The sequence below is a fragment of the Pantherophis guttatus genome, chromosome 1 (genome assembly GCF_059756535.1).
Source record: "Pantherophis guttatus breed Tessera chromosome 1, ASM5975653v1, whole genome shotgun sequence".
Lineage (NCBI taxonomy): Eukaryota > Metazoa > Chordata > Lepidosauria > Squamata > Colubridae > Pantherophis > Pantherophis guttatus.
Window position 1 is genome coordinate 230547831 of NC_142063.1, and position 10197 is coordinate 230558027.

A 10197-nucleotide genomic window follows, 5' to 3' on the forward strand; every position below is an offset into this window, starting at 1 on the left:
GAATGCTCAGTAAAGCTGGGTATGATGCCACCCCCCCTCCTTTACTGTTACCAGTTCAAGAAAATATGAAAAGATAAGGCAGAGTATCTGCTTTCTAACCCAAGGGGCTAATAATAATATATCCATTTAGCTTTTGTTGATAAGAAGCCAGATTTGTGATCTGATCTCATAAAACCCCCCCACAGAAATTCAATTGCACTTTGGTGTCCTTACTGTATGATATGATCATCTGGTTCTAAGTACAACGTTCATTCTACGCCTAAATGGACATCTCCTGTTAAACCTCTTCAAGGACCGGAGAATGCGTTTTAATGTGTTTTAATGCTTTTAATCTGTTCTGGGTTAAGAATTTTAAAAATGTTTATAGATTCTGAATGTGTGCTATTGTAGTTTTTCAAACTAAATATTTTAAAGTGGTTTTCCTTTGTTCATTTACTTGTCAATATAATGGTATTGAGATTATGGAGATACATTTGTGAAGGAATGTAACACATAAGAGATGCTTTAACAATCCCATTCAATCCTTATTAAGAAGAATAATGGATATTAATTAAATTAACTGGGGAAGAGCTACAACTTCTCCACTGCCTTTAAATACCCTAATTAAATAAAAACAGCTATTTCCTTCTGTTCTCCTCTTTGTCTGATAACCATGCTAACTTTGGTTGGAAAAGGAGCAAGTGTTAGAGAAATAGAATAATGTAACTGTCTCAACCGAACACATTTTTTCTTGCTTTTCTTTTTTTGCTTTTCATTTTTTAAAACAAACACTTGGTATGCTACTCAAGAACAGAACAGCCCAGGCATTACTTGGATTCAACATAGGCTTTCCATTCAAAAACAAACAGAAACGATGAGACAACTATCAAAGAAGAGACAAAGAAGAGACAGAATTCCTGGTTTAATAACATAGGAACATCTGAATCTACTCTGAGTCAAATTATTCCATATTTCCACCCTTAGTCCTGGGAATATAGTACTGGTATTACAGAAGTCCCACAGGGGATGGAATGGATATTTTACTTTTCAGCTAGCAAATGGAAGATGTTAAAATATTGCATTTTTGATGATAGCATCTCTGTGACATTAGAAATGTGCTAGTGCCTTTTTTTATATGAATTTCTTGTAGACAAATAATATCTGTGTCTAACTTCTTTAATTTTGAGAATGTTTGTGTTCTTTTTTCTGTATAATTAAGGTATTAATATTTACAGACAATAACGATATTGCTTCTTCCATCCCTTACTGTACTTTTTTTTTTTTTTTACTTCTTGTAGCTCTTTCTCTTGCTCCTTCCCTTTCTTCTCGTTCTTTTTCTTGGGCTTTCTTTAATTCTTTCTCTCTTTCTATTTCTTCTTATTGTTCCTCTTCTTGGCTTTTGCTTTCTAATTCATCCTTACTTTCTTGTTCGTCTTCCAAATAATTTTTGTAAAACTCCTGAGCTTTTTCTACTGAATCAATTTTGAATTTTTTATCTTGCCACGTAATAAGGATTCCTTCTGGCATAATCCATCGGAACATCACTTTGTGTTGTATTAGTTGGGATGTCAGCTGATGATATTGTTTTCTTTGGTCTCGTATTCTCCATGGGATTTGCTTTAATATAATAATCTCTTTCCCTTTATAAGCTACTGTTTTCTCTCTGGATTTTTTATATATTTTGTCTCTCATTGTTTTTTTACTAAACCTAATGTGTACTTCCCGTTCCAATCAATGTTTTCTAATATAATTATTATGTACTCGAAATATTTCGTCTATCGAATCTATTACCTCCTCTTTATCTCGTTGTATTAATTCTGATATTATTTCACTCATCTTCCCTTCCAAATCTTCTTCTTTCTCTTCCGCCACATTTTGAAAACTCAAAAAGAAGGAAGCTTTCTCCATTTCTAAAAATGCGATAGAATCAACCAGTTCTTTATTTGTTTGTCGAGCATCCTGTTCTGCCATTTCTAGTTTCAGATCCAATAAGTCTACTTTAGATTCTATTTTTTTGACTTTCTGCTCATTCTCTACTACTGTTAAATAGATTTAGAGAAGATCAAGAGATTAAAGGTTTGAAAATTAAGAATGAGGAATATAAAATTCAAGCCTATGCAGACGATATGGTTTTTATAATTGAAGACCCGCTAAAATCAGGCCCTAAATTGATCAAAAAAGTAGAGGAATTTGGAGCAGTGGTGGGTTTAAGAATAAATCAAAATAAATCAAAACTATTAACTAAAAAATTTACAAAAGAACAAGAGATAGAATTAGAAAAGACTATGGATATACAAACTACCAAAAAAATAAAGTATTTGGGAATTTGGCTAACCACAAGAAATTCATCAATCAAAAAAGAAAATTATGATAAATTGATCTGGCAAATTAAGAAGAATTTGGAAAATTGGACAAAGCTGCAAATTTCATGGACAGGAAGAGTGGCAGCAATAAAAATGAGTATCTTGTCCAAAATTTTATTCCTCTTTCAGGTTATACCGATTAGAATAGAAAAAAATTGTTTTGACTTACTAAACAGAATAACTACTAAATTTATTTGGCAAGGGAAGAAAGCCAGAATTAGATTAAAAGTATTACAAGATACAAGGGATAGAGGAGGACTAGCTTTCCCAGACTGGGAGACCTATTACCAAGCAGCTGGCTTAGTCTGGATAAAGGAGTGGATAGAATTAGAAAATAAAAGACTCTTAATACTAGAGGGACACGATCTTCATGTAGGGTGGCATGCATTTCTATGGGGGGGGGGGAAACAGAGCACTCATGGATATTTCAAAAGACATGTAATTAGGAACTCACTCTTAACAATTTGGAACAAAGTTAAGAAACATCACTACATAGGTGTACCGTCCTGGATCTCTCCAGAAGAAATGTTAACACATCCAAATTTACTAGATTGGTCCAAAATTATTAGATATAGGGATATTGTTAATGAGGGGGGAACTTTAAAAGCAAAATACGAACTGGAACAGGATTTAGGTAGAGAAGTACAATGGTGGTTATATCTACAAATAAGATTGAAATATATGGAAGAAAAGAAAATGGATCAAATTAGAGTAGAATACACCGATCTTGATAAAATCTTGTTAAAGAATGAACAAAAACTAATTAGTAAAATATACAAATTTCTATTACGGTATAAAATGGAAGAGGAAACGGTGAAAGAAACAATGATCAAATGGGCCCAAAATTTTAATTACTTGATAGAGTTGGAGAAGTGGGAGAAGATGTGGAAAACCAATATGAAATTAACAATCTCAACCGCATACAAGGAAAACCAGATGAAAATGTTTCACAGATGGCATCTCCCACCAGCAAAAATAGCGAAAATGTTCCCCAGCAATTCTCCGAAATGCTGGAAGTGTAAGATCAGTTGTAGAACATTCTATCATCAATGGTGGACATGCCCGGTGGCGAAAAAATTCTGGAAGAATATCAAAAATTGGATTGAAGAAATAATTCAGAATTCAATAGAGGGAAAACCTGAACAGTTTCTATTAGGGATGTCAATAGAAAACTATTCTAAAGAAACACAGTATCTCATACTACATATATTGACAGCTGCGCATATTATTTATGTGCAGTACTGGAAGGAAGAAGAATTACCACCAGATAAGGATATAATTAAAAAGATCTTGGAATGTGCAGAACTGGATAAACTAACTAAAGAAATACATGGGGAAGAGGAAACCAAATACTATAAAGTGTGGATTAATTGGTATGAATGGTTGAAAAATAAAGAAATAAATTAAAAGAATGAAGAAGGGAAAGAGAAAAATGTGATAGATCAATTAACATATTAGTAGAAATGTAATATAATAGGAGAAAAAGGCTGAAATAAGTAATATTATAATATCTGTAAATATTAATATATAGTAAGAAATTGATCACTGTTAAGTAGCTGAAAAAGAAACTAAGATTTTTGTATATGTTGTATGTCTATGTATGTCTTTTTAACTATGTTTACAATAAAAAACTTTTTTAAAAAAGAAATGTGCTAGTGCCAGTTGTGTCATACCTTCAGAAAAAGCTAGCTCTTATTTAAAGTTTTACATGTCATTATTGCATTAAGGTTGCTGCTATAAACTTTGTCTTCTGCTCTCCTACTCTTTTTTTCTGGAAGGAAGAATTGCAACTGGCAATACCAACTGGAGCAGAACACAGGATACCCTAATTGTTGCTTTCGACTGCCTATCTTGAAATAGTCAGGAATCTAGGACTCCCAAAGCATGAATCTGACCAGAGATATATAACATGCTTAACTAAATCTAATCAAATGTATGATTTATCCAGTTGTACCATATGCAATAAGCCATAGTTTGTATATCTGGGTTAGGACTCCTATTAGTTTAACTGCCATAAAACAAATATATTTTCAATAATAAAGATGTTTTAGCTCTGCCATGAGACAGACACGGGATAGAAAATCATTCACAGAATTTCCTTAGTTGAAGAACTTTAAAGGCAGTTCAAATCAGTGTTAAAAATGGGAAATATTTGTTAAACCCAAGAGTCATTTCTCAGTTGGGTAAAAGAAAATTTCTAACCACAACCAGTTCTATAAACCTTACTCAGGACAACATAAAACATCTGCAGGTAGCACTGAGGTTCTGATGTATTTTGTACTCTTTTAATGACTAAAACTTTGCCACAGGATAACTATATCTTTGTTAAATTTTTATCCCAAGCACAGTTTTCTTTCAATTACAACCCTGCATTTCTTATTCTTTCAAACATTGTTCATGTGTTATAGATAGTTCTAGATCTCTTTTGCTTGTGTTTACGCTACGTTTCTCAGACGTTTGGGGTGGCTTTTTCAAAATATCAGATGCTGATAGAACTCAGCAGCAATGTTGTTATTGTTAGCTGCGAAGTTGTGTCCGACCCATCGCAACCCCTTGGACAACATTCCTCCAGGCCTTCCTGTCCTCTGCCATCCTCTGGATTCTATTTAAGCTCATGCCTACTGCTTCAGTGACTCCATCCAGTCACCTCATTCTCTGTCGTCCCCTTCTTCTTTTGCCCTCAATCTTTCCCAGCATTAGGCTCTTCTCCAGTGAGTCCTTCCTTCTCATTAAGTGGCCAAAGTATTTCTGTTTCATCTTCAGGATCTGACCTTCTAAGGCGCAGTCAGGGTTGATCTCCTCTAGGACTGACTTGTTTGTTCGCCTTGCAGTCCAAGGGACTCACAGGAGTCTTCTCCAGCACCATAGTTCACCAAGGCCTCAATTCTTTGGCGCTCAGCCTTTCTTATAGTATTCTTGGAATGGGAACATTGCTTAAGATTTGATTAACAGGGACTTTGCAGTCCTCACAAAAGCAGATGGTTCCAGTGGAACAGTGGGTCTTGCCTCCTTAGAAAACATATTGATGAGGTAAGGCTGCTCTCTTTCAGTTTTTCCAATTCTATTTTAGATTTGTCTTGGAGAGCATAAGCTTTCTGGCTTAAAACTGGTTTGGCTGGTAGCCCTGTTGAACAGAAATGTATGCTTTCCTTATTATTGTAACTAGCTTCTCCTGATCTGCTTTGTATGCAGTACGTTTTGAAGATTTCTTATACAAGTGACACTTAAGATTTTAGGCCCATATAATCTTAAATTCTTTCAGCCATTTTTGATTGTACACATTAGATCTTCCTCCTTGTGCTATTAACACACGCAAGCTTGTCAGCTATTTTTTGTGTATTTACAGTATGTCCTTTATATATGGCTGGACCTAATAAGGAAACAAGTTTCTTCAGAGTAAATTTTTAATCTTGCTTTTTTCATGGTTACTGGAATCAGTCTCCTTTCTTGTATTGATAATTTCTTCAAAAGGAGTCACATCTATCTTCTTGTGTACAGGTTGTCTGTTACATATCACAATGATTTCTTAAGTTTCCATTTCCTCTTTCTTTACAGAGAAGATTTTTCATCCATTCCTTCTTCTTTCTTCTCCTGGATATTGTTGTGGCTTTCCAGCGGCCAGCAGAGCTGGCAGCAGATTCGGACGGTGAGGAGGTTGGGGAGGAACGTGGGCCAGTCCTGGAGTCTGGGGAAGGGTCGGACGATGACTCTGAGTCAGAATCAGAGGGGGGGGCCAAGGCCATCTGGTAGTTCTTTGCTGCCTCCGGAGTCTCCAGAGTCTGACATCAGCAAGGCAGAGGAACAGCATGAGCCTGTTCCCAGTGTGCGCACGCGCAGAGCTGCCAGGAGACAGGAACAATTAAGAAAACAGGGTCGAGTTGGGAGTAAGGTTTGGAGATGATTGGCCCCTCCCATAAGATGTAAAATAGAAGCGAATGGAACATGAGCTTTTGCAGGAAGCAATTAGATCATCTGGCTGATTCAAGATGTGAAAATGCTGTTTGTGACTCTGTGCCAAGTTTGGCCTTGCCCTGCATCTGGAAATTAGCTCTCTGGCAGCATTCCACATGAGATAGTTGGGTGTTGATAACCTTCCTCTGAAAGACTGTTTATCAAGCCTTGCGGACTGTAAATGAAAGTAATTTACAGTTGTATAAATAAAAGAGGTTTGCCGGGACTAAGTTTGTGCTGTTTACTTTCTAAGGAAGCCTAGGTCAGAAAAGATATAAGTATTTATTATGGATCTCTTGGGCCTTTGGTGGCTGGACCAAAATATTTCATTGGAATTCCTTTAGCCAATTTCCTAGGATTGGTGGTAATGGGAAACAACATTCCACATTCCTAAACTTCTTTTGGGGTTTGAAGTCTGGACTTTTTTGGACTTTTTTTTTTTTAACAAAATGCAGGACTTGGCCATTTTTCAGTGCAGCTTCCACAGCGGTAGCCAGCTTTACAGCTTTGCCTCAGGCAAGATCTGCATCTACTAGTAACTCAATTTCCATATTGTCTCCATCACAAAGAAAACATTTTGTATCTTTTCTAGAATATTCTAGAATGTTTCACAATGGTATTTGTCTGGAGTATATAATAGTCAGATGAAATATTGTCCACCCTTATTTCCTGGTTGAAGAATATAGAAAGCTTTGTAACACCGACACATATTGAGAAAGTTTACTGTTTGGCTTATTCACATCTGAGATGCCAGCAGTTGCTGGACCATGGCCTGGTCTCTAGATATAACACTGCCAGTCTCATTTCACAAATTCTTCAATATGTGGGAGGGAAGGGAAGGGAAGGGAAGAAGCATGGTTTCTACATCCATCAAAAGCATGGAATGAGGCTTACCAGTGTGAAGTTCCTATAGTAAATGTGTTGTTTGTTTTTTATTACATTTTTCAGTATTTAAGTAAAGAAAGACCTTTCTTTTTTTGTATTTTGCAAAGTTTTGTATACTGGGGCATGGTGGGATGGGGTTAGATAAATAAATGCCTCCTTTTTTTAAGAATGGAAAAATCGTCGCATAATAAATGAAAAATAAAAGATTTGTAGCTGTGAATCACAGCAATTTATGGTATTCTACTCTGAACCAACTGAAGAGCAAAATAGTTTTGTAACTTTTTTTAACCTCAGAATTTATCCAAAAATATGGGCTACACAGCTGCTTTAATGTGTGTAAAACAGAAAGTATTCCTATGTCTGTGTAACACAGGGCAGCATGCAGTAAGAACTTAACAGAATGACAGAATTAAGGGCAATAAGCAGTGTTTACCTTGGCCTCATTGTATGTCACCTAAATGAATATGATACACAATTGAACAAATGTAACCCTCGATTAAAATTGGTTCCTTATTCTTCTTCATTATGAAAGGTTTCCGTTAGTGTTCTTAAGTGTGAAGCTTTCTAGCAAGGGTACAGCTTGCAGTACTTTTCAGAAAAGCCATATTTTAAACTTTAACCACTTTCTTTATGGGTGGTGAAGAGGATAATTGAAAACTGTTTTGCCATTAGCTACTTGGGGTTACATGATGTGATGTGGCAATTATTTTATGCATCTGGCTTCTTAAACGTTTAACAATATAATAAATTCTGCTCCTGGATGGAAGGCCTAAAGCAAGCCAACAGTAAAAAAACAAAAAGGCCAAGTTTATTCTTTGTCAGCAGAGAAAATGGAGCCAAAAGGGTATCTTAACCTAACCTGCTTCTTCTCAGCTGGTTTTTAATTAGGCATTTGACAATAGTCAAAAATAATTTGTAGAAATAGTTAGGAAGTTCTGTTTTGTAGGTGCAGCAGCCAAGCATTCCAGACTATGCAATAATATGACTCTCAAGGCATCGCACTTCAGCCTTTGCTGGCCACAGAAACATTCCACAACTAATAGGCATGAGTAGAAGGCCGGGTGGAGTGGGGTGGGCCAAAGTATTGAAATCTTTCCTAAGACTCCTTATTTTCAGAAAAAGTCAGAGCTGGAGTAATTGAAGAAGCTTTTGGCCCTGATCTTTTCTCTACAACAGTGTTTCTCAACGTTGACCATTTTAAGATATCTTGACTTTAACTCCCAGAATTCCCCAGCCAGCTGGGAAATTCTGGGAGTTGAAGTCCACACATCTTAAAATGGCCGAGGTTGAGAATCACTGTTCTACAACATGCCTTGATCTGCGGGAGACAAGATAGCCAAGGCATTTGATATTTTCTGAAGAAAGAGAGTAGTATAGTAAATTTTTAAAAAATCCATTTTAATAAATCTTTTCTGTCTCCATATATATCTTTGCATGTGTTATTATTTTTCGTACGTGCAGGATTGATGAATCACTAAAAATAAGTTCCACATTTATTGGTTTTCATTTTACCAGTCTCACCATGTATCTTTACAAGCTTAAAATGTCGGGGTAGATAAACTTTTTACAGCTAGAGATTTTAATGATGATTGGTGACCTGAAGAGGCATTGCTGAGAGACTTTGTTATTATTTTAGGGAGCCTGAAATCTCAAAGGACTTGCAGATAGCAACAATGGGGCTTGGGACTACATGCCCTAAGGAAGGTTATCATAGAAGAGGAAATGATGGGGAGAAAGCACTGGGTAAGTGTGAATATTTAATATTTTGTCAAATTCGCTTTCATCTCTTACTCAGTGTGCTTTATTGTCTTGAATTATTTTATTGATCCCTTTAATGGTTATTCTAACAAAAATCAGGCCTTACAGGAGATGATAAGTATATTGTTGATGCTTCTTTACATGGTATCTAAGCCAGAGACAGGGATTTTGTGGTGCTTCAAATATCATTTAACTAAAAACTCACCTTCTTTTTGTGGTTTAGAATAAGTGGATATTGAATGTATGGAGAGTAAAGGTTCTCCATCTTCATTATAAACCTTTTACTCTTGTGGGGGCTGTAATTTGTTTCTATTAATGTAATTTTTATCAACTTGTTATCTTAATCTGAATCAAAATATTTAAAGCTTGACTTCTTGACTGTGGTCATACACAGATTGCAACCATTTGTTTAGTAACCATTTGAAGTTACAATAACACTGAAAAAAATGACTTATGACTGGTACTCACACTAATGACCATTGCAGCATCCCCATGGTCATATGATTATAATTTTGTTGCTTGGCAACTGGCATGGATTTACAAAGGTTGCAGAGTCCCAAGGTCATGTATCACCATTTGTGACTTTCTCAGACAGCTTTTGACAAGCAGTCAATGGGGGAAGCCAGATTTGCTTAATAACTGTATGATTCACTTAACAACTACAGTGATTCACTTAACAACTATGGCAAAAAGGTCATAAAACAATCGCCTTGCTTAGCAATGGAAATTCTTGGCCCATTTGTGGTCATAAGTCCAGGATTCTCTATAGGAGTATCCAATCTGTACAAACTTTTATATTGAAATTTTCTATCTTCTTATTATTTTTCTCAAGGAAGAATTTTCTCAAACTTTAAAGCAGAAACAAATCTCATGAATTATCCACTAATTAATTCAGCATGGAACTGAAATTACCAAAGTCCTGTCAGCTTTATTCTTGAATACCAGATTGAGGCCTAGCATTAAAAAAACCAGAGCAAACGTTTCCCAATATCTAGATAGGGAGGTTGCAGCTGAACCTAACACTCTGTTGAACAGATGTAGTGAATCAGACCCAGCGATGAAAATCTCTAGATCTTAGAGGGAAGCAAAAAAAAAAATGACTTTAATTATGAATAGATATAAATCACTACTCAAAGGAGAAATAAAATGCCTAAGAATTAGCAGTAGGAAAAAAAAAGGATAAAAATAGGAGAGGGTGAAAGAATGACATAAGTGAAATACGGACAGCTAGCCAATATAAAATAGGCTAATCTATCAGAAT